The sequence below is a fragment of the Mya arenaria genome, chromosome 2 (genome assembly GCF_026914265.1).
Source record: "Mya arenaria isolate MELC-2E11 chromosome 2, ASM2691426v1".
Lineage (NCBI taxonomy): Eukaryota > Metazoa > Mollusca > Bivalvia > Myida > Myidae > Mya > Mya arenaria.
This window is the reverse complement of record NC_069123.1, coordinates 43730221-43757056: the sequence shown is the minus strand read 5'-3', so window position 1 is coordinate 43757056 and position 26836 is coordinate 43730221. Positions and strand designations below refer to the sequence as shown.

Genomic DNA, 26836 nt, shown 5'->3' with positions numbered 1-26836 from the left:
TAGTATTATCCTACACCAATTTTCATGTAAAAGTAATATCCTACACCAAGTTCCATGTAATAGAAATATCCTACACCAAGTTCCATGTAATAGAAATATCCTACACCAATTTTCATGTAATAGTAATATCCTACACCAAATTTCATGTAATAGTAATATCCTACACCAAGTTCCATGTAAAAGCAATATCCTACACCAAATTCCATGTAATAGAAATATCCTACACCAAGTTCCATGTAATAGTATTATCCTACACCAAGTTCCATGTAACAGTAATAATTATCCTACACCAAGTTCCATATAATATTAATATCCTACACCAATATTCATGTAAAAGTAATATCCTACACCAAGTTCCATGTAATAGAAATATCATACACCAAGTTCCATGCAAAAGATATATCCTACTCCAAGTGCCATTTAATAGCAATATCCTACATCAAGTGTCATGTAATAGGTGTATCCTACACCAAGTGTCATGTAATAGGTGTATCCTACACCAATTGTCATGTAATCGGTGCATCCCGCACAAAGTGACATGTAAAAGGTAGTGTATATTACACCGAGTGCCATGTAACAGGTGTATCCTACACCGAGTGCCATGTAATAGGTGTATCCCGCACAAAGTGGCATGTAAAAGGTAGTGTATACTACACCGAGTGCCATGTAACAGGTGTATCCCGCACAAAGTGCCATGTAACAGGTGTATCCTACACCGAGTGCCATGTAATAGGTGCATCCCGCACAAAGTGACATGTAAAAGGCAGTGTATACTACACCGAGTGCCATGTAACAGGTGTATCCCACACCGAGTGCCATGTAATAGGTGTATCCCGCACAAAGTGACATGTAAAAGGTAGTGTATACTACACCGAGTGCCATGTAACAGGTGTATCCCGCACAAAGTGCCATGTAACAGGTGTATCCTACACCGAGTGCCATGTAATAGGTGTATCCCGCACAAAGTGACATGTAAAAGGTAGTGTATACTACACCGAGTGCCATGTAATAGGTGTATCCCACACAAAGTGACATGTAAAAGGTAGTGTATACTACACCGAGTGCCATGTAATAGGTGTATCCCGCACAAAGTGACATGTAAAAGGTAGTGTATACTACACCGAGTGCCATGTAACAGGTGTATCCTACACCGAGTGTCATGTAATAGGTGTATCCCGCACAAAGTGACATGTAAAAGGTAGTGTATACCACACCGAGTACCATGTAACAGGTGTATCCTACACCGAGTGCCATGTAATAGGTGTATCCCACACAAAGTGACATGTAAAAGGTAGTGTATACTACACCGAGTGCCATGTAATAGGTGTATTCTACACCGAGTGCCATGTAACAGGTGTATCCCGCACAAAGTGCCATGTAACAGGTGTATCCTACACCGAGTGCCATGTAATAGGTGTATCCCGCACAAAGTGACATGTAAAAGGTAGTGTATCCTACACCGAGTGCCATGTAACAGGTGTATCCTACACCGAGTGCCATGTAATAGGTGTATCCCGCACAAAGTGACATGTAAAAGGTAGTGTATACTACACCGAGTGCCATGTAACAGGTGTATCCTACACCGAGTGCCATGTAATAGGTGTATCCCACACCGAGTGCCATGTAAAAGGTAGTGTATACTACACCACGTGTCATGTAATAGGTGTATTCCACACCAAATGTAATGTAACAGTTGTATCCTACACCAATTGTAATGTAATAGATGTACCCTGCATCGAGTGGCATGTAAACGGTGTATCCTACACCGAGTGCCATGTAATAGGTGTATCCTAGACCAAGTGTAACTGGTCATCTCGGGTCAAAAACTAGGTCAAATCTTTAGAAGAAATATTTCATGGTAAAAAAATTCAATGATTTTTATCAAATCTTGATGAAAGATTGTCAGAATGCTTGTCTGCATTATATCTTGCATATTTTTAATATGGGTCAACACAGGTCAAAATCTAGGTCACTAGGTCAAAACTTCGGAAAAATATTTCCACGTCATAAATTTAACATTTTTGTTCATATCTTAATGAAACTTGGTCAGAATATTTGTCTGCATAATATCTTGCTTATTTTCTACATCGGTCATCCCAGGTCAAAATCTAGGTCAAATCTTAGGAAAATGTTTCCACGTCATAAATTCAACATTTTTTGTCAAATCTGTATGAAACTTGGTCAGAATATTTGTCTGCATAATATCTTGAAAGTTCTTTAATATGGGTCATCCCCGGTCAAAATCTAGGTCACAAGGTCAAATCTTAGGAGAAAGAATTCCACTGACATAAAAATTCATTAATTTTTGTCAAATCTTTATGAAACTTGGTCAGAATATTTGTCTACATGTCTTAAACATTTGTGAATATGGGTCACCTCAGATAAAAAACTAGGCCACTAGGTCAAATTTTAGGAATTTTTTTCCCCGATGTCATATGAAAATATGAAATCTTAGATGATAAAGTGTGTCATCTAGGGTCAAAAGCAAGGTCTCTGGGACAGATCTTATTTTGGAAAAGCTGATGTAATTATAAATATTGATTTTTCCTCACACAAATGGAATAGTTTCTGTTGATCAGGTTATTTCTATGAACAATATCTCAGATAAGTATAAATATGGGTCTTTTTGGTTAAAAATACTAGGTCACTACCTCAAATCCTATGTTTGAAAAATTGCAGCCAAAGAAAAAATCCAACTTTAATGAGGTGTTGCCACATTGGCGTCTTGTTTTTCCTTTATCAATTGTTGATTTTTTGTTGGATTGTCAATTATCCATTCATTCAATAATTTCTGTTTTTTTATTTATTTATCCTTGTTGCTTTGTTAATCTACATTCATTCATTTGTGCATTATGTTATTCATTACACACCTAGAGAGATATATATTGTTGTTCCAAATGTATTGCACCGAGTCACATGAAACTTAATATGAATGTTGGTCAGCATGAGAAATGGTGCACCTGCAATTTGTATGACAGTCATTTATCATACAGTCTAACAAGAGTTATGGCCCTTTACTTAGTAAAAAATTGTTTGAAAAAGTTTGTGTCACATGCAGCTTCAAAAGAGTCGGACCTACACACATGAAACTTCATAGGATTGTCGATCAGTATAAGAAATTGTGCACCTGATATTTGTTTGACGTTTTGCTTCATCTTACAAAAGTTATGGGGCTTTACAGAGTAAAAAAGGGTATTGCTGAAAGTGAAGTATGCTCCCGAAATCTTATTTTCTATGAACAGGCAGAAATTTCAATTTGCTGGTAAAAGGTGAATGGTTTTAGCATTATTATAGACCAGTTAAACAAACAACATGGAATATATTGAAAGACTTGGCAATTCAATTCTGAAGTAAATTTTAAGCAATTTATTAGAAATACAGCAATTGAAATTCACAAATATCAGTAGAAGAGGAACATTGCTTGTAAGCCTGAATATGGATCTTCAAACATTATGTAACGTTATTGCCATCTATCTATATACCAAGTTGCAATTGAATCCCTTTAGAACATTCTTAAGATATTGCCCAAACAAGCAACCATTGTTAAAAAAAATAAGGTTTATGGGAGGTAACTAAATACAGCTCCAGGATGGGGTTATTATTCTTGGGTACTGCACTTTCTGTCATTGCAATCTGTACACCAAGCTTCATTTTAATTGCTTTTTGAAGTAGATTCCAAGATATGGCGTGGAAAAGCAGGAGATTAATAAACAAACATGCAGGATGGGATTATGATTCTTTGGTTCTACACTTCTTCTTGTTGTCATCTTTCCACATTACAAGTTTCATTTCAATGCCTTTAGTATTTTCCCGGATGTGGCTGGGACATGAACCCATTTCCGAAAAACACCAGGTTCAGGGGAGATAACTAAGGAAATATGTTGGGAAGGATTATGGTTCCTGTGTACTGCACTTCCTCCCGTTGCCATCTATCTACATACCTAGTTGTATAAAAATGTTTCAATGCGATTTCGAATGTGTATTTCAGTTAACAAAATGATCTCTTTGTGCAGTTTTTTTGTTAATATCTCGTCTTGTTGTCATTGTGTTAAATTGTTTACGGACGAGCGTTATCGTTCCCTCCGCGACGCACTTGTTTGTTTCCATAACTGTACACGGAATGGAATCACTTTTGAATTTGTTTTTTCGGAATTATTTTGGCAAGTTTGGAGACGTAGTCATTGAAAAATGAAAGGAAAATACATTTCTAGGAGAAATACACCGGAAATATTTTGTAATTCCATATAAAACGAATTGATTTAGTTTAAAATCGGATTATAAATCATTTCCAAAAGACACAACTGATTATATAAAACTACATGTATTATTAAAACTAAATAGCTTAAATTGTAGTATTACAGACACATAATTATGTATATTATGACTACAGCGGCGTAGCGAAAACCATATAGCCAGGGGGGATGGCCAGAGGTCAGTCTGTTAACCATGGAGGGACCCCGATGCAGGCGCGTAGGAAAGAAATTGACATTGAAAGACTCAATTTCCAGTGAGTTCAGGTCTTATTTTCATGTTTTTATCTAAACCTGTTTCTGTTAAAATAGTCGAAAGATATACAACTATTATCGTTTAGTAGCATTTATTCCTATTTGCGCAGTCTCCCACAATGTATGTTAAATAACAAATTAGTGCAGTTTACCTCTTCATAGTAAAACCACGAGTGACTTTGGAACCATTGCGAATTAAATGTTTTCTTAGTGCCAAAACATCTCTTAGGAAATTTAAAACTTGTAGGCTGATTTGGAACGTCCATTTTAAAATCAAACTTTTATGTGACCAGTTTGAAATAATACATATTGCTGGCTATTTAATGACAATTCATTTTTAACGAGTTATTGCAATTATCACAATAAACTATAGTTTTTGAAAGATCAAAAACGATACAAATAATTACCGGTATTATATTGTCTTATTGCCTCTTCTTCCACTTTAATAATCCACCCGGAATGTTTCACGCCATTTTCACACACCAATATCCTTAACCGGTCATTTTTTACGTTAGTTTATTTTTAATTTTTAAGAACAGTTTATGATATGTGTACATACACTTAATTTTACTGCTACGTGCAGATAAATAGTGATCAGTGTAACATTGGCGAAAATCAGCCATTGATCCGTGTAGGGCAGCCTTTTATGTGCGACAGAGTGCGTGACCGACGTGACCCAAAGTTTCATATAGGGTTAGCGGCCTAGCGGCGTAAAGTTGACGGCCTTGCGGCCTATTTCCCCCCTCTATTGCAAAACAACTGTTCATGCGTTTTCTTGGTAAACAATGGTAAATCAATGTTTTTATTCATACATTTATATAGCGGCCTTAAATTATTTCTTAGTCAGGGCATTTTATATGCGTTTACTTCCAAAGCAATGATAAACAAATGCCACCTGTTGACGGAGAGAACCCGCTTTCACCTTCGCTCAACATTAAAAAAAACACTCTAGAATGGTCTTTTTTTATTATGTACATAATTTCCCTCCGTCAGGAACCGCGTAAATGTGTCATAAGCTTTCTAAGTGTACATCAATCTAAATGTTATTCACGGAAATGTTTTTCTTAATTAACAATTCCAGTATGCTCAAAAATGGCTTGACTGGCATAAAAAGTTAAACATAATCTAATGCCTTTAACTGTTAACTCAAAGTGAATTATTCGCTGAATAAAAACAACAACAACAACAACAACCAACAACGATAACAACAACTGATTTTGACAATTGAAGATTATTGTATTAAATGTGGTAAATCTTATTTTAGGGTAAGAGTGCATCTTTAATGTCAAATAATGAGGTAAAATGGGAGATTGTATTTTCAGTTTCCTGGTTTGATATTAAAACAACTATGAACGTTGCACTCTCACAGATGTAGAGTTTCGACGTTTTATCAGTTTTTTTGTAGCAGAATCAGCTTAATTTTGTAACAATGCTCTTAGTTAAGTCGTTTATGGGTTGTCTGGTTAGTGCAGTGGTTAGAGCAGTCGCTTTCACCAACGCGACTCCGGCTCGATTCCCGGCTTTGGCGCATGTGCATTTGGTTAGTGGTCACCAAGCCGGACAAGTGGGATTTCTCCGGGCACCCAGAATTCCTCCACATCACAAGATTACACTCTTGCGTTATCATATATTTCTTCACAAAATGCCAGGAATGTTTTTTGTATGTTTACCTTTTTATATTTATTAAAAAAACATTTCTTGTTACAGCGTTAGAACGCGTTTAGTCATAAATATTTTTTTTCTGAACGTAAATTGCTACCTGATCTTTTGTCAGCAGTCTTGTATCACAGGTTTTCAGACATTTATGTCAAAATTGGCTCATTCCAAGCCAATCAAAAACCAAAGTTGTGGAAACGAGAGTATTAAACTGTTGGTATATCACCAATGCTTGAAATGAAACTAATTAAAGCGATCATTATCTACAGTAGTTTAATTGTCATTTTTAAAATGTTGTAAAAAAATGGAAATACTCTTTTTAACTGGATGTTGAAATTAGAAAATATTTTTTAGTTAATATAAAAAGATAAACAAACAAAAAACAATCCTGGCATATCGGTAATTAATTAAAAAATTATGTTTCTGGCTATTTGTCTATGATATACTTGAATGCCACAAGTCAAAGTCTCAGTTGAAACCAATGTCTCATTTCATTCAAAATTATTAGCGTTCTTAAAAGAAATGCCAGTCCGGTGTCCGTATAATGATATTTGCGTGCTTAAGAGCATTACGTCTGGTATAGGGACACTGCATTTATCATCTCTTTACACTGCTGACGCAAACTGTTAAAGAACTCACTAGTCAAAGTATTAGGCTTTAATACGAACAAACATGAATTCGATGGAAGGTAATAGCTACCTTTTTATAGCTGCACTCTCACAGATTGAACGTTTTGACAACTTTTTTATTTTTTTGTCTTGGAAAGAGACAATTTTTGTGAAAATCCATGAAAACAAATTAAATAAGACTGCTGACAAAAATTAGATCGCAGATTTTTGTATTTAAGTTAAAAAATTGATGTTTTATGCATTTTTCCTAAACCGTTAGTAACGGTTTAAGCCATAAATATTTGCTCTTTCCAAGACAAAAAATAAAAAAGTTGTGAAAATGGTAAATCTGTGAGAGTGCAGCTATAAAAGTTTAAAAACTCAAATCTAGTTTTTACTTATATTTTTACTCAAACTGTATAGTGTTACATGGAATTTCTTATGTATTTAGTCAAATGAAATGTTTTGCATTTTGAATTATTGCTTTGATGAAAATAATTATGTTCATTGATTGTACTTTTGTTTGTGTATGATATAGGTACGTAAGTACCTGAGCGCATTATTGAAATCAATGGTAAATTGATATCAATTCCTTAAATATCGCGTTGAATATCAAAATGAACAAAAAGTCTGTGTAAGACTGCAGGCCGGTTTCATATCGCATAAATGATATGATACAAATTGTAGTTAAAACGTGCTTATTTTCGTTAAAAATAGATTTATTTAATTACAAAAACATAACATTTATTCATGATTAAACTTCGCATACTTATGCACTTGTTCGTATTTGATTAGCTGAGATTCACCATTATGACGTATGCACTGCAGGGGAGCAAATGTACACCTACATGATACATAACAATATATAGTTTTGTTTAAGTACTCACTGTTAAATATTTAGATTTGTATTGTATGTAGCCCAAACATACCGTCGGTCTTATGTATGTGGTTAAAATAAAAGTATTTTGTGATATTTGGGCAATGCAGTTTTATGAAGTTTGAAAAAACATGTTATCCCTATTTTTCGCAAATAAAATTGTTAATATTATAGATCGGATATTTATTATAGTCAATGAACATGCAGTGCCGTAGCTACACTGAGGCACCACGAGCTGCCTCGGTGTTTTTCTGGGCATATAACAATTTCATTTAGCTCTAAAAATAACTCTTTTCGACTTTCTTAATTTGCCTCAATGTTCACAAACCATCGAGGCGGAATGTCTATATTTGAAAAAAAGAAGAAGTGCATATTAGATATAGTAAATAAACTCTACAAACTACGGTACCATACAGCACCGTTTAATGTTGACTTATTATGTAAAGTGATGATATGTGAAACGTTTAGAAGTAGGTTTATGGTATTGGTAACAAAGCCTCTTATGATTGTGACAGTAAATTTCTTCTAAATGAACATTTGTTTTGTCTTAATTTATGTAAACCGTGTAGAATTAACTTCAACTGTATCGAAAGTTATAGCCCTAAAATGTTGAAATGGTGTATTTTTATGTAATATATTTAGCATTTTATTCCAAAGAAACTCCAGAATGCAGAAAATTGCTTCTTGCAAAAAACATTTCCGGGGGAGAGTTCTGCCTCTGTGTTATTCTAAGTGAATTTTAAAATAACGCATATGTCGCATGCAACACTCATTTCTGTAGTTTACCATAAGTCATAGTCAAACTTAGGTATGCTTAAGATGTAGGTTAGCCCTGCACCTGGGGATTGGGTTCAGAAATGTTTACTATATGAAGACGGCATGTCTTTAACAAAACCCATAACCATAGGTCAAGGTCACAATCCCAGTTTAATGTCACTGGTCAGAGATCTTGTACATGTAGTTTGCCTCATCTGCATTGCATCTTACATGCAGGAGCGTAGCTAACGCTTCGTTCATGTGAATTCATAATTGTCCTTAAGGGGTTCGGGGGCATGATTTTTTGAAGTTTCAAGCTTGTCCAGATTTTTACATCTCAATGCAAAGAGAGATTTGAAAGAACTTGGCATTAATGTTCACAATGAAACATTGCAACTCGAATGCAAATCCCCATTTATATAAGTCAAATGACAAGGGAGCACATTGAGGATGCAATTCATACATTACTAGGTGTACATGTAATTTTCACTGCCAGTGATGTAGCAAGAAAACAAACTCTATTTTTCCTAGAAAGAAATTTATTGCACAAGTCTTTGCATTGATTATAAAAGAGAATTAAAAGTAAAATACACAATATAAAACAAAACAGACTCCATTTATGGAGCCTTACATTATCAAAGTACATGTATAGTAAAACATATTTTTAAAGCATTTGTTCCCATTTCTCAAAACCATGATGAAATATATATCACAACAACATGAATGACTCAGAGGCTACCACAAACTGGTCTCAACTTTTACTCTACAATCATATGATGGCAATAATAATAAGGCCATTTTAATACATATATGTCACTTAAAAAGATGTATATAATACATGATTTAAACAGCATTTGGTCCCTTATGGTTCAAAATAAAAGATGCAGAGATAAATAAATAGTGTACATGTTTACAAATATATAGAAAATCTAGATGCTTATGATTAAAGTAACACTCTTATTCCAAATCAATACATACACATGTCAGTTTTGACTGATAAGCCTGTAACTACTTAAACTAAATAATGCATTTATGAAAATTATTAATTACTGATAACAAGATTGTAATCATGTATTTAATAGCGAAAACGCAAAACATATTAAATGATTGGTGAATGTTAAAAGATTTACTGTGGTCTACTATAGTCACGTAAGATAGAAATACCGTGTTTTATGCTCATTTCTTTAAAATTAAACTGGGTATCCTTCATAAGAACCTTTGTTTTTTACATTTATTCATCCTTTTTGAAATATTTAAATAATATTATGAATTGTGGTAAATCCCATTTGGGAGTTGGAGTGCATCTTTAACAAAAGCCCAAAACACCATTGGCTGCATAAAAAGTTTAAACATAACTATTCAGAAAAAAAAAAACATTAATTTTGTACATAAGAAATATACAGTCATGTTACAGTCAATTGAATCCACTACCCGAATTATTAAAAGTATTCACAAGTTTGAACAGAACCTCTGGAAATGTCAGAGATGGATTTCGGTCTCCAAGCCGGTATATTGGGTTTAAAAGAGGTAGAATTTCTTGTTTCTTAAATTTTCACTCAAAAACAATCATGTATTTGAAGAGTTGTATTTTTTTTACATTTTCAGAAAATATGCCTTAAATATGTCATGAAACTTGTCAAATGTCGGGGTTTTTTTCAGTTTGAAAATAAGAAGAATATTACATCAAGCTTGTGATAACAAAAGCTTGCTTTAAGTAGAGCCACTTATAAATCAAATCAAACTGCCCCAACAGGTCCAGTGCAGATGACTGCAGAATTGTGTATGAAGACGGCCCACAACAAGATTCTCTTCTTTGTTATATACAATATTATTCCAGTTCACCACTTGAGTAGGAATTCGTAGAAAAGTTTCTAGCTTTAACACTATTTATCCACAAATTATACACACTTTGTCTGTTGATTTATCACCAAAAAACTAAATCATGATGGTTTCATCAATAACGTCCATCTGACACAGTCATGGCCGCATCTTTGGGGTCATCTCTGAATCCATCCACCCACAGAGAGGTCCTACAAAATATGATTCAAAACCACATATTAATTGTCTTCAAATTTGATATCAATCATGTGTAAATTTGAAAATATATCCAAGAATGCAATGCTCAAGTCATCAAATGCTACCAAAGTGGGGGAAAATTGTTTTAAAGAACTACTTGGGCTACAATGACACGGACGCATTAAAGATGCACTCTTACTCCAAAATAAGATTTACCAAAATTAATGAAATTGTATATTGATGATAATAAAAAGGATGAACAAAAGTATAAAACAATGGTTCTTATGGAGGATAACAAGTTGAGTTTGAAAGAAATGTGCAGAAAAAACAGTATTTCTAACAATGAGACAATAGTACATCACAGTAAATCTTTTAGCACTCACCAATCATTTAATATCTTCGCGTGTTCAACTTTTAAATTCACAGTTACAAGCTTGTTATAAGTAATTAATTTTTACCGTAAATGCATTATTTAGTAAGTAGTTAAGTTTTATCAGCCAAAATGTATCTTTGATACACATGTGTATGTATTGATTTTGAATAAGAGTGTCACTTTAATGCAAACCTTTGTTATACAATTAAAACTATTACTATTACTTAAACCTCTAAGTAAGAAATACACTTTTTTCCTTAGTATTTTTCTATGAAAATTCTATCGCAACAGCAATTTCAAGACAGTGATACTCATTGATGAAAGGTCCTCAGACAGCTACATTTTCTGAGAAATTGAGATCTAACAAAATTTGATGTTTCTCCAGATAAGATTTATAGATTTAGATGAAATAAGAAAAATGATACAATGTTTGTGACCTTGTTGTTCCTTATCCCTGATTAAGCCCCTTCACTGCATTTAAAATGTGTTAAAAAATTTGAATAATGAAAATAATGGAAGTTCCACAGTGCCTCTTAAAATGAATGAAAATCCTGTTGACTACTTGATTTTAAAGCATAAAACAGGTTTTCTATGTACACATTTGGAACATCAATTAGTATCTAGTCCCTGATACTGTCAACTTCTTTTTAGTTGAAAAATGACAAAAGGAAAGCTTAGACTTCTAGCAGTGTTTAGGAAATAAATACACAGAAGCTCACCGTCTGATATTAATCCTGGCTCTAGTTCGCCGTACTGGAAACTCAGGCCCAATGTACTGGATCTAAGCGCCATCGGCAGTATCTGCAAGAGGACTGGGTGTAAATCTTGAATACCTCATTTATTAAATCATTATCAATTTGAGAAAGTTCTTATCCAAATATTAGTAGTGTACATACATGAAGCTTAGTCAGAACATCTGAAAAAAATATTTAGTCTGGGATCTTAAATTTTGATGTGGAATGTGAGTTGCGCTTAGGACAAGTACAGACTTTAAACGAGTGCATAAATCATAAGCTTGTAGCCAAAATTTATCCCTTACCTAAAATTTGTAGGGCTATACTGAGGGCTTAGCTGTAAACTGCAGGGACTGTCCACATTAGCCTCTAAAATGAGGGGACAGGTGGCATAGACGACTGGTGGTACCACTTTGCATTTCTGCCAGCGCACAACAAGGAGTGTCTGAAAATGGCAAAGAATGACGATGCACTTGTACTGTCAAACATGTATATCTGCCATGTAGCAGTGCTGGTTCAGTGGCGTCAAAACCACTGCAACTGAACAATTCACTACAAATGTCTTGTCAGAAAAAAGACACAAATATTACTGGGAAGCCTTTCTCACCCAGTGCGCCACACCCAGTTGCTGAAACCTGTGTGTGTAATGGAGCTGTGTTGGCTCTCTGGGAGAATCAAAAGTAACAAAAGATGTCACATTGACAGCTGTATGCGCAGCCTGTGCCCGCTACACTCAATGCTGAACAACGGGTAACCATTCTCTTTACACAGGTCACCCCAGTTATCATTATTAATTGAATGCATTATGTTTGATTCAAGTATAAATGCTTTAATGTCTTAATTTGAAAAGTAATTTATTTCTGGTAACAATATTACATCAGAATTTTGTAATAATAGAAAGGCAATCTCTATACATATTCATAAAACTCAAATATAAGGAAACAAAACATGTATTTATTTCCTTAACAAAAGTCAACAATAAACAACGTTTGCTAATAGATCATATGGACTTCGCTCTTTTTCTTCCATTCTTCATATAAAAATCACCTTTTTTTATGCAAGTTTAATAAATTATTATTATTGATAACCATTTTATATAAACTTTTTTATGACCTTTGCATGATAATAGATCTATGAGATTTATTTATGCATATAATTATATTTGTCATTTTGTAACAAATCAAATATTTCATAAAGTTATATCACAGACTGATTACCAAAGTACAAGGGATGATATCTTTACTAAATCACAACATCATTAGAATGCATTGGATACATCTACGTGCGTTAATTAAGATTTAATTCAATGGGACAAATATATAACACAGGATAACCCATTAAAGTTATTCAACTTATTTCCAATGGGGTTCTTATGACAAATATTATTATTTGCCAAGATCTCAGTTGTAAGCTGTTTAAATAGGTTTTATTATACAAAAAATAACTCACATGTACTCTGACTTAGTTTAAGAATGATTAATGTACTACAACCGATTGTAAAAAACTATATGACACTTTAGCATAAAATGACAACCATCTTAGAACTGATATGCAAGCTTAAATGAATAACAATTAATAAAATAGAAAATCTTATAATTCTGTGCAATTCTTATAAGCAATGAGATGTGATTTCATTTCTTTTCACTAACAGACTATGTCCAAACAAAGTTAAAAGCAATTGTATATGCCTTGGATTTAAAGATATTGTCAATATCATACGCTTTGAATACTGATCGATAATTTCTTGTTTTCAGACTAACGGAAAATATATGTATATAACAATATGGACGGTAACAAGAAGACATTTGGTGGGTTGAAATAGTTGACTTAAAGGTCACTTTGTTACCAAACAATGCAAAAAAGCATAATTTGAGCAATAAAATGTCAGAATTTTGGATTTCTACAATTGTCTTTACATAACATTGAGTTAAATGTATAGAAAACAGTGAAATTACACTACTGTTGTTAAGTGCCGATTATCAGAGACAGACATGGCAGAAAGCAACAGGCAACTGATATAAGCCCCACCAAATCTGGACACTGTTTGGTCAGACCGGCTAGTTTAATTGACAGGCTGCGTAATGTAATTTATATAAAATATAAAACTTGTACAACTTATTTTATGCAATGAACAATAATCATAAACTTCTTTTATTACCACAGATTTTATGACTGCAAATCATGAATTCTCTCATAAATCAGTATCAACATAGGAATTTAAAGGCAAGTATATTTCATTAATATTAACAACACTGTCCATTTGTGCCAGGGCAAACTAGAGGGCTCTTTTTGGAAACCTAACCAGATGTCTCTCAAATGCTTGTTTCATTTTATTCCATGACATTTGACAATGGGAGATATGGAACTGATTATGTGTATGGGTTGATGATATGAACATTGGACACACTTGTTATGAAAATCAGGTTCAGGAGATAGCAAACATGAATTATATGGCTAGAACCTTTGGCCTTGACCCTGTGCTTAGAATGTGAGTTCTCCACTTCATCTGAACAGGTTGAACATTTGACCTGAGTTTCATAGGAATTTTTTGAGGGGTGCAAAAGAAAAACAATGTAGGCATGTACACAAAATCTGTGGCCTGAATGTTTGACCATTAACTGTGACCTTGACTTTCAGCCAGCTATCTTGGAATGTGGGTTCTGCATGTTAAGTCATGATAAGGTGAACATTTTACAAAAGTTTCATGAACATCCTTTAGGGGGTTTAGGAAATATGGAGTTTGAGCCAGCTAGCTGGAGTGTGTGTCTGCATATCATTTATGTCAGTAACATTTGATTTGGGTTCTGAACATTAAGTCTCAATGTACTTGATTATTGCTTGGCAACAAATGAAACAAGAGGGCCCTGAAGGCTCTGCATCACTCACTTGATCCTATTCAAGTGTAAAACAAGTGTTTTCAGGGCGGGGGCAATTGTGACAGGGGGTTGGATCCTTCCTAGTGACCCAAGTTTTTTTTTAATTTCACGGATGACCCAGTTGCAAACCTTACCTTGCTCTTATAAGAACATTCCGACCAGGTTTATAGAAAATATGGCCTCAACAGTGTTTTTAACAAAAAAAAATACGATTTGACTTTGTGACCTAGTTTTTGAACTCAGGTTACCCAGTTTCAAACTTGACATAGACTTCATTAAACACCAACTTTCTGACATAGTTTCATGGCGATCAAGAGAATGTAACCTCTACAGTGTTTACAAATTTTTTCTATGATTTGACCTAGTGGCCTGGTTTTTGACCTCTGATTACCAAGTTTCAAACTCTACCTAAAGATCATCAAGAATAACATTCTGATCAAGTTCCATGAACATATGGTCATAAATGTCTCTACAGTGTGAACATGCTTTTCCTAATTATTTGACATAGTTTTTGACTGCACATGATCCAGATTCGAACCTAACCTAGAGATTATTGATGTTAACATTCTGACCAAGTTTCCTGAAGATACATTCAGAATTGTGACCTCTATAGTGTTAACAAGCTTTTCCTTTAATTTGACCTGGTGACCTAGTTTTTAACCCCAGATGACCCAATACCGAACTCAGCAAAGATTTTATTGAAGGAAACATTCAAAACCTTAACCAGAATTTCTAAGTCGAATAATAACATACATGCCATATCCCCCGGCGGGGGAAAAAATCCCCCGGAATTTCGACCTATCCCCCGGTCTCCCCGGAATTAAAAAAAAATGTGTTTAAAGTTACGCAAATTTATCACAGGGTTTAATTATATATGCCTGTTTACAGTTATAATGCCCTACCTGTCCTGAAGCTTAATTGGATTATCAACTGATGGTGTGTTTTAACAACACCTATTGGGTGACACTTAATAAATCAGCAGGGCACATTTCATGCATTGCTTTGAAACTGACAGAATTTGCGTAAGAAATGTCAATTAGACTGGTCAAATAAAAGGTCGATTTTCATTGGTTAAAACTATATTTTTAACCAATCAGAGAGAATGTAACAAATTAAAGGGTTCTTCAATACAATTGTGTCATATTGTCATCAAAAGGATTTTTAATTGAAAGGTGACAGTAAATTATTCAGTAAAGAAAAAGGATTAAAATAACTAATAGACAATGCTGTTCTTTGTTATGCCTCACTAATATGTTTACATACATGACATTGACCTTCATTGCAAATATCGGAAAATAACAGAACTTCCAGAAGTGAAACTGAAAGTAGGCAATTTAATTCGGATGAATGGTTTTTATTCATTTATTATGGTGGTTATGTTTTTATATTTTGATGAATGCCAAAGAAGATATGTTATGAACTTAAACAATAAATTATGCATTTGCTTTTTATCAGAAGCAAACAAATCTGACTATTTGGGGAATTGAAATGAAAAATATTGATAATTCATTCCATTTTCTCTATTAGTCTGAAAGTCATCATTTATGATCATAGGCGGCAGATTTATTAAATAAAGGCCTATTTTTTGCATTAAATGCAAACTATTTTTTTAAAACTTGGTTAATTAAGTAGGTTGGTTGGTTGAGTACCATTGTATAAAGTCTCAATGCAATACCTCAATGAGTTGCTGAGATATTAACCTATGTGTGCTTGCATGCAAAGGTGTGACGCTGACACCGATGCTGATGCTTGGGTGAGTAGTATAGCTCTCCATATTCTTCGAATAGTCAAGCTAAAACAGTATCTCCCTAATATAAATAAGGAGATATCCCACCACTATATATATGCCGTTTCTGTACATGTTTGTACCATTCTTACCAGCTTAATGATTGTTTAAAGTCGGCAGGGCCTCTGCTGCAGCTGCAGGTAGGTAAATGTTGGCATAACTGGTACCAAGATAGCTAACAGCAACAATTAAATACAGCCCTTCCCCATTGGTAGTCCTACAAATAAAAAGTACACATTTACCAAAAGGATATCGACATGGATATACATGGAGGCACCCTTCTGGTAGTACCAATATTCTGTGAATGGAACCATCAACTAATATCTTAAACTTCCTTTGGCTTTATTCATTACAAAATAATAAGATGGTCCTATCAATTAATATGTTTTATACCCAGGGGAAAGCTCCTACAATCATAAGAGGGTGGTGCTGTGAGTTACTCAAGAAATTACTCTTGGCACTATTGTACCATCAATTATGAATAATAATGAGGATAAAACTCAAAATTAGTAGCCCCTTAACTAAATAAGGAGATGTCACATTAGTGGCACTATCAATTAGTGATATAGAAAGATAATTATGTTTCAAACATCAGAGGAAGGCTCCTAAAGAGATAACTCGGCTGTGCAGATTACTGCATCCACAAGCTCTCAAAGGAGTCCTCCAAGATGAGGATTAACCAAAAGATCAGCAGCCCCTTAAATAAATAAACATTTTGAACCCAAGCTATCTATAAAAAGATAATTTTGTTTCAAATATCAGAGGAAGGCTCCTAATGAGATAACTCGGCTGTGCAGATAACTGCATCCACAAGATCTCAAAGGAGTCCTTTAAGATGAGGATTAACCAAAAGATCAGCAGCCCCTTAAATAAATAAAGTGATATTCCATCAGTGGCTCTAGCAATTAATATGTGCAATACCCTTTGGGTTCATTCAAATGAGCTGGTCCTATCAATTATTGCAAACGAAATAATTGCCATGAGATTCGTTATAGAATTTTTTTTCTTTAGTGCCAATCTGGTGTACAGTCCCTTTAATGAAACCGACTCACTTTTTATTTCTATTGCCTTGAGTATAAATGTTAAAATGTCAAAACTATATAAGAAAATAATGTATTATTAAATTATATTATGTATTATTAGATTTACAATTTCATAAAAATCCAAATGTCACTGGTATACGTTACATTCCCAAAATAAGAAAAAAAAACACTATCTATAAAAAGATAATTTTGATTCAAATATCAGAGGAAGGCTCCTAAAGAGATAACTCGGCTGTGCAGATTACTGCATCCACAAGATCTCAAAGGAGTCCTCCAAGATGAGGTTTAACCAAAAGATCAGCAGCCCCTTCAATAAAAAAAACATTTTGAACCCAAGCTATCTATAGAAAGATAATTTTGTTTCAAATATCAGAGGAAGGCTCCTAAAGAGATAACTTGGCTGTGCAGATAACTGCATCCACAAGCTCTCAAAGGAGTCCTCCAAGATGAGGATTAACCAAAAGATCAGCAGCTCTTAAATAAATAAAGTGATATTCCATCAGTGGCTCTAGCAATTAATATGTGCACTACCCTTTGGGTTCATTCAAATGAGCTGGTCCTATCAATTATTGCAAACAAAATAATTGCCCTGATATTCGTTATAGAAAAAAAATTCTTTAGTGCCAATCTGGTGTACAGCCCCTTTAATGAAACCGACTCACTTTTTATTTCTATTGCCTTGAGTATAAATGTTAAAATGTCAAAACTATATAAGAAAATAATGTATTAATAATTTATATCATGTATTATTAGATTTACAATTTCATACTCAATTATCAATATTCTTCGGTTAAGCACTGTCAACTTGCTAAATTTCAACCAGATAGCTGTATAATTCCAAAATCCAAATATCACTGGTATACGTTACATTCCCGAAATAAGAAAAAAAATGCTATCTATAGAAAGATAATTTTGTTTCAAATATCAGAGGAAGGCTCCTAAAGAGATAACTCGGCTGTGCAGATTACTGCATCCACAAGCTCTCAAAGGAGTCCTCCGAGATGAGGATTAACCAAAAGATCAGCAGCCCCTTAAATAAATAAAGTGATATTCCATCAGTGGCTCTAGCAATTAATATGTGCAATACCCTTTGGGTTCATTCAAATGAGCTGGTCCAGTCAATTATTGCAAACGAAATAATTGCCCTGATATTGGTTATAGAATTTTTTTTCTTTAGTGCCAATCTGGTGTACAGTCCCTTTAATGAAACCGACTCACTTTTTATTTCTATTGCCTTGTGTATAAATGTTAAAATGTCAAAACTATATAAGAAAATAATGTATTATTAATTTATGTTATGTATTATTAGATTTACAATTTCATAAAAATCCAAATGTCACTGGTATACGTTACATTCCCAAAATAAGAAAAAAAATGCTATCTATAAAAAGATAATTTTGATTCAAATATCAGAGGAAGGCTCCTAAACAGATAACTCGGCTGTGCAGATTACTGCATCCACAAGCTCTCAAAGGGGTCCTCCAAGATGAGGTTTAACCAAAAGATCAGCAGCCCCTTCAATAAAAAAAACATTTTGAACCCAAGCTATCTATAGAAAGATAATTTTGTTTCAAATATCAGAGGAAGCCTCCTAAACAGATAACTCGGCTGTGCAGATAACTGCATCCACAAGCTCTCAAAGGAGTCCTCCAAGATGAGGATTAACCAAAATATCAGCAGCCCCTTAAATAAATAAAGTGATATTCCATCAGTGGCTCTAGCAATTAATATCAGCAATACCCTTTGGGTTCATTCAAATGAGCTGGTCCTATCAATTATTTCAAACAAAATAATTGCCATGGGATTCGTTACAGAAAAAACTTCTTTAGTGCCAATCTGGTGTACAGTCCCTTTAATGAAACCGACTCACTTTTTATTTCTATTGCCTTGAGTATAAATGTTAAAATGTCAAAACTATATAAGAAAATATTGTATTATTAATTTATATTATGTATTATTAGATTTACAATTTCATACTCAATTATCAATATTCTTCGGTTAAGCACTGTCAACTGGCCAAATTTCATCCAGATAGCTGTAGAATTCCAAAATCCAAATGTCACTGGTATACGTTACATTCCCGAAATAAGAAAGAAAAAACGCTATCTATAGAAAGATAATTTTGATTCAAATATCAGAGGAAGGCTCCTAAACAGATAACTCGGCTGTGCAGATAACTGCATCCACAAGCTCTCAAAGGAGTCCTCCAAGATGAGGATTAACCAAAAGATCAGCAGCCCCTTAAATAAATAAACATTTTGAACCCAAGCTATCTATAAAAAGATAATTTTGTTTCAAATATCAGAGGAAGGCTCCTAATGAGATAACTCGGCTGTGCAGATTACTGCATCCACAAGCTCTCAAAGGAGTCCTCCAAGATGAGGATTAACCAAAAGATCAGCAGACCCTTAAATAAATAAAGTGATATTCCATCAGTGGCTCTAGCAATTAATATGTGCAATACCCTTTGGGTTCATTCAAATGAGCTGGTCCTATCAATTATTGCAAACAAAATAAATGGCCTGAGATTCGTTATAGATTTTTTTTCTTTAGTGCCAATCTGGTGTACAGTCCCTTTAATGAAACCGACTCACTTTTTATTTCTATTGCCTTGAGTATAAATGTTAAAATGTCAAAACTATATACGAAAATAATGTATTATTAATTTATATTATGTATTATTAGATTTACAATTTCATACTCAATTATCAATATTCTTCGGTTAAGTACTGTCAACTGGCCAAATTTCAACAGATAGCTGTATAATTCCAAAATCCAAATGTCACTGGTATACGTTACATTCCCGAAATAAGAAAGAAAAAACGCTATCTATAGAAAGATAATTTTGATTCAAATATCAGAGGAAGGCTCCTAAACAGATAACTCGGCTGTGCAGATAACTGCATCCACAAGCTCTCAAAGGAGTTCTCCAAGATGAGGATTAACCAAAAGATCAGCAGCCTCTTAAATAAATAAACATTTTGAACCCAAGCTATCTATAAAAAGATAATTTTGTTTCAAATATCAGAGTAAGGCTCATAATGAGATAACTCGGCTGTGCAGATTACTGCATCCACAAGCTCTCAAAGGAGTCCTTTAAGATGAGGATTAACCAAAAGATCAGCAGCCCCTTAAATAAATAAAGTGATATTCCATCAGTGGCTCTAGCAATTAATATGTGCAATACCCTTTGGGTTCATTCAAATGAGCTGGTCCTATCAATTATTGCAAACAAAATAAATGCCCTGAGATTCATTATAGAATTTTTTTTCTTTAGTACCAATCTGGTGTACAGTCCCTTTAATGAAACCGACTCACTTTTTATTTCTATCGCCTTGAGTATAAATGTTAAAATGTCAAAACTATATAAGAAAATAATGTTTTATTAATTTACATTATGTATTATTAGATTTACAATTTCATAAAAATCCAAATGTCACTGGTATACGTTACATTCCCAAAATAAGAAAAAAACACTATCTATAAAAGGATAATTTTGATTCAAATATCAGAGGAAGGCTCCTAAACAGATAACTCGGCTGTGCAGATAACTGCATCCACAAGCTCTCAAAGGAGTCCTCCAAGATGAGGTTTAACCAAAATATCAGCAGCCCCTTAAATAAATAAAGTGATATTCCATCAGTGGCTCTAGCAATTAATATGTGCAATACCCTTTGGGTTCATTCAAATGAGCTGGTCCTATCAATTATTGCAAACAAAATAAATGCCCTGAGATTCATTATAGATTTTTTTTTCTTTAGTACCAATCTGGTGTACAGTCCCTTTAATGAAACCGACTCACTTTTTATTTCTATTGCCTTGAGTATAAATGTTAAAATGTCAAAACTATATAAGAAAAAAATGTATTATTAATTTACATTATGTATTATTAGATTTACAATTTCATAAAAATCCGAATGTCACCGGTATACGTTACATTCCCAAAATAAGAAAAAAAACACTATCTATAAAAGGATAATTTTGATTCAAATATCAGAGGAAGGCTCCTAAACAGATAACTCGGCTGTGCAGATAACTGCATCCACAAGCTCTCAAAGGAGTCCTCCAAGATGAGGTTTAACCAAAATATCAGCAGCCCCTTAAATAAATAAAGTGATATTCCATCAGTGGCTCTAGCAATTAATATGTGCAATACCCTTTGGGTTCATTCAAATGAGCTGGTCCTGTCAATTATTGCAAACGAAATAATTGCCCTGATATTGGTTATAGATTTTTTTTTCTTTAGTGCCAATCTGGTGTACAGTCCCTTTAATGAAACCGACTCACTTTTTATTTCTATTGCCTTGTGTATAAATGTTAAAATGTCAAAACTATATAAGAAAATAATGTATTATTAATTTATGTTATGTATTATTAGATTTACAATTTCATAAAAATCCAAATGTCACTGGTATACGTTACATTCCCAAAATAAGAAAAAAACGCTATCTATAAAAAGATAATTTTGATTCAAATATCAGAGGAAGGCTCCTAAACAGATAACTCGGCTGTGCAGATTACTGCATCCACAAGCTCTCAAAGGGGTCCTCCAAGATGAGGTTTAACCAAAAGATCAGCAGTTCCTTCAATAAAAAAATACATTTTGAACCCAAGCTATCTATAGAAAGATAATTTTGTTTCAAATATCAGAGGAAGGCTCCTAAACAGATAACTCGGCTGTGCAGATTACTGCATCCACAAGCTCTCAAAGGGGTCCTCCAAGATGAGGTTTAACCAAAAGATCAGCAGTTCCTTCAATAAAAAAATACATTTTGAACCCAAGCTATCTATAGAAAGATAATTTTGTTTCAAATATCAGAGGAAGGCTCCTAAACAGATAACTCGGCTGTGCAGATTACTGCATCCACAAGCTCTCAAAGGAGTCCTCCAAGATGAGGATTAACCAAAATATCAGCAGCCCCTTAAATAAATAAAGTGATATTCCATCAGTGGCTCTAGCAATTAATATGTGCAATACCCTTTGGGTTCATTCAAATGAGCTGGTCCTGTCAATTATTGCAAACGAAATAATTGCCCTGATATTGGTTATAGATTTTTTTTTCTTTAGTGCCAATCTGGTGTACAGTCCCTTTAATGAAACCGACTCACTTTTTATTTCTATTGCCTTGTGTATAAATGTTAAAATGTCAAAACTATATAAGAAAATAATGTATTATTAATTTATGTTATGTATTATTAGATTTACAATTTCATAAAAATCCAAATGTCACTGGTATACGTTACATTCCCAAAATAAGAAAAAAACGCTATCTATAAAAAGATAATTTTGATTCAAATATCAGAGGAAGGCTCCTAAACAGATAACTCGGCTGTGCAGATTACTGCATCCACAAGCTCTCAAAGGGGTCCTCCAAGATGAGGTTTAACCAAAAGATCAGCAGCCCCTTCAATAAAAAAAAACATTTTGAACCCAAGCTATCTATAGAAAGATAATTTTGTTTCAAATATCAGAGGAAGCCTCCTAAACAGATAACTCGGCTGTGCAGATAACTGCATCCACAAGCTCTCAAAGGAGTCCTCCAAGATGAGGATTAACCAAAATATCAGCAGCCCCTTAAATAAATAAAGTGATATTCCATCAGTGGCTCTAGCAATTAATATCAGCAATACCCTTTGGGTTCATTCAAATGAGCTGGTCCTATCAATTATTTCAAACAAAATAATTGCCATGGGATTCGTTACAGAAAAAACTTCTTTAGTGCCAATCTGGTGTACAGGCCCTTTAATGAAACCGACTCACTTTTTATTTCTATTGCCTTGAGTATAAATGTTAAAATGTCAAAACTATATAAGAAAATATTGTATTATTAATTTGTATTATTAGATTTACAATTTCATACTCAATTATCAATATTCTTCGGTTAAGCACTGTCAACTGGCCAAATTTCATCCAGATAGCTGTAGAATTCCAAAATCCAAATGTCACTGGTATACGTTACATTCCCGAAATAAGAAAGAAAAAACGCTATCTATAGAAAGATAATTTTGATTCAAATATCAGAGGAAGGCTCCTAAACAGATAACTCGGCTGTGCAGATAACTGCATCCACAAGCTCTCAAAGGAGTCCTCCAAGATGAGGATTAACCAAAAGATCAGCAGCCCCTTAAATAAATAAACATTTTGAACCCAAGCTATCTATAAAAAGATAATTTTGTTTCAAATATCAGAGGAAGGCTCCTAATGAGATAACTCGGCTGTGCAGATTACTGCATCCACAAGCTCTCAAAGGAGTCCTCCAAGATGAGGATTAACCAAAAGATCAGCAGACCCTTAAATAAATAAAGTGATATTCCATCAGTGGCTCTAGCAATTAATATGTGCAATACCCTTTGGGTTCATTCAAATGAGCTGGTCCTATCAATTATTGCAAACAAAATAAATGGCCTGAGATTCGTTATAGATTTTTTTTTCTTTAGTGCCAATCTGGTGTACAGTCCCTTTAATGAAACCGACTCACTTTTTATTTCTATTGCCTTGAGTATAAATGTTAAAATGTCAAAACTATATACGAAAATAATGTATTATTAATTTATATTATGTATTATTAGATTTACAATTTCATACTCAATTATCAATATTCTTCGGTTAAGTACTGTCAACTGGCCAAATTTCAACCAGATAGCTGTATAATTCCAAAATCCAAATGTCACTGGTATACGTTACATTCCCGAAATAAGAAAAAAAAAACGCTGTCTATGGAAAGATAATTTTGATTCAAATATCAGAGGAAGGCTCCTAAACAGATAACTCGGCTGTGCAGATAACTGCATCCACAAGCTCTCAAAGGAGTTCTCCAAGATGAGGATTAACCAAAAGATCAGCAGCCTCTTAAATAAATAAACATTTTGAACCCAAGCTATCTATAAAAAGATAATTTTGTTTCAAATATCAGAGTAAGGCTCCTAATGAGATAACTCGGCTGTGCAGATTACTGCATCCACAAGCTCTCAAAGGAGTCCTTTAAGATGAGGATTAACCAAAAGATCAGCAGCCCCTTAAATAAATAAAGTGATATTCCATCAGTGGCTCTAGCAATTAATATGTGCAATACCCTTTGGGTTCATTCAAATGAGCTGGTCCTATCAATTATTGCAAACAAAATAAATGCCCTGAGATTCATTATAGATTTTTTTTTCTTTAGTACCAATCTGGTGTACAGTCCCTTTAATGAAACCGACTCACTTTTTATTTCTATTGCCTTGAGTATAAATGTTAAAATGTCAAAACTATATAAGAAAAAAATGTATTATTAATTTACATTATGTATTATTAGATTTACAATTTCATAAAAATCCAAATGTCACTGGTATACGTTACATTCCCAAAATAAGAAAAAAAACACTATCTATAAAAGGATAATTTTGATTCAAATATCAGAGGAAGGCTCCTAAACAGATAACTCGGCTGTGCAGATAACTGCATCCACAAGCTCTCAAAGGAGTCCTCCAAGATGAGGATTAACCAAAAGATCAGCAGCCCCTTAAATAAATAAAGTGATATTCCATCAGTGGCTCTAGCAATTAATATGTGCAATACCCTTTGGGTTCATTCAAATGAGCTGGTCCTGTCAATTATTGCAAACGAAATAATTGCCCTGATATTGGTTATAGATTTTTTTTTCTTTAGTGCCAATCTGGTGTACAGTCCCTTTAATGAAACCGACTTACTTTTTATTTCTATTGCCTTGTGTATAAATGTTAAAATGTCAAAACTATATAAGAAAATAATGTATTATTAATTTATGTTATGTATTATTAGATTTACAATTTCATAAAAATCTAAATGTCACTGGTATACGTTACATTCCCAAAATAAGAAAAAAACACTATCTATAAAAAGATAATTTTGATTCAAATATCAGAGGAAGGCTCCTAAACAGATAACTCGGCTGTGCAGATTACTGCATCCACAAGCTCTCAAAGGGGTCCTCCAAGATGAGGTTTAACCAAAAGATCAGCAGCCCCTTCAATAAGAAAAACATTTTGAACCCAAGCTATCTATAGAAAGATAATTTTGTTTCAAATATCAGAGGAAGGCTCCTAAACAGATAACTCGGCTGTGCAGATTACTGCATCCACAAGCTCTCAAAGGAGTCCTCCAAGATGAGGATTAACCAAACGATCAGCAGCCCCTTAAATAAATAAAGTGATATTCCATCAGTGGCTCTAGCAATTAATATGTGCAATACCCTTTGAGTTCATTCAAATGAGCTGGTCCTATCAATTATTGCAAACAAAATAATTGCCATGAGATTCTTTACAGAAAAAACTTCTTTAGTGCCAATCTGGTGTACAGTCCCTTTAATGAAACCGACTCACTTTTTATTTCTATTGCCTTGTGTATAAATGTTAAAATGTCAAAACTATATAAGAAAATAATGTATTATTTATATTATGTATTATTAGATTTACAATTTCATACTCAAACATCAATATTCTTTGGTTAAAACAAATTCATGTACATAAACATTCACTTCATTACTAATAAGGTACCTTAAATCATAAGGTTCCAATGCATGTGGTCCAATGTTGTAGTTGTTCTGGCAAAACTTCAGACAGGTTGCTGGATATATTGCTATTAACACACTTCAAGATGAAAGAGTTCAATCCTTCTATAAGAAAAAGATACAAATCATATTTGATATGCAGTATAGTTCAAAAAACAAAAAACATAAATGTTTATGCCAAGAATACATTTATGTACCACCATGTTGAATTTTTTAACAATACAATTACTACAATTTTGATACAAATAACAGTCCAACTGCAATCATAACCAACTAGAAAAAATACCATGACCAACCTCTTAAATGATCTTGAAAGTATTATATCATCATGTAAAATTATCAGCTGTGTCTACCAGAGAAGTCAGGTGAACAATGACTTTCAAAACTCCCTCCTAAATTGAGCAAACAACTGGTCACACCTGATGACAACAAAAGACCACACAGGTCAATATGTACCTTCAATAACCACTTATGGTCAAAGGGAGATAATCACAACATGATCTCAAATTAGATCTGGTTAGGCCTTAAAAAAATGTTTGGTTATGGTCACATCCTTTTTTATTTTTTTATTAGGCGTTGGAGAATGGTGTTAAAGTTATCTTCTGTATAAGCATTTAAGGTTTTAAAGTTTATATTAGTATGTGCTTAAAAGAACCCTTAATATTCTCATAGAAATTTAAATTTCAAATTGACATAAATTCAAAATTGTGATTTCTCCACCCAAGTAATGCTTGCTTTTTTGCTTGAATGGTGACAAAGACGTCAGAACAATGATGCAAGTTAGTAAAACAACTTGTTTTTCCTTGCCAAAACATGGTTAAGAATATAAAAATGTGCCTGTCAACAGAAATAAAAAGAAAATTTAAAACAAAAAAGTCAATCAAGGGCCATAATTTGTATTAAGGGCTAAAATGGAGTTATGTAACCTTATTGTAAGATAGTCATCATTAATTGTGTGAAGTATTTAATCAATTGAATGAAGGGTATAGGACATTTTTATTAAAATCCAAACTTGACCTACTGCTGCACTCTCACAGATTTACCATTTTTACAACTTTTTATTTTGTTTGTCTTGGAA

At 33.6% G+C, this 26836-nt stretch overlaps 1 long non-coding RNA gene across 1 annotated transcript; it reads right to left on the bottom strand.

Moving 5' to 3' along the window:
- Positions 1-10126: 10126 nt before the first annotated feature.
- LOC128242040 (uncharacterized) lies at positions 10127-25844 on the bottom strand. The gene is made up of 5 exons (XR_008262534.1): positions 25745-25844; positions 16280-16404; positions 11831-11970; positions 11511-11592; positions 10127-10432 (listed from the first exon to the last, which is right to left on the bottom strand). It is a non-coding gene; the product is annotated as an uncharacterized LOC128242040 (long non-coding RNA).
- Between the last annotated feature and the right edge of the window lie 992 nt (positions 25845-26836).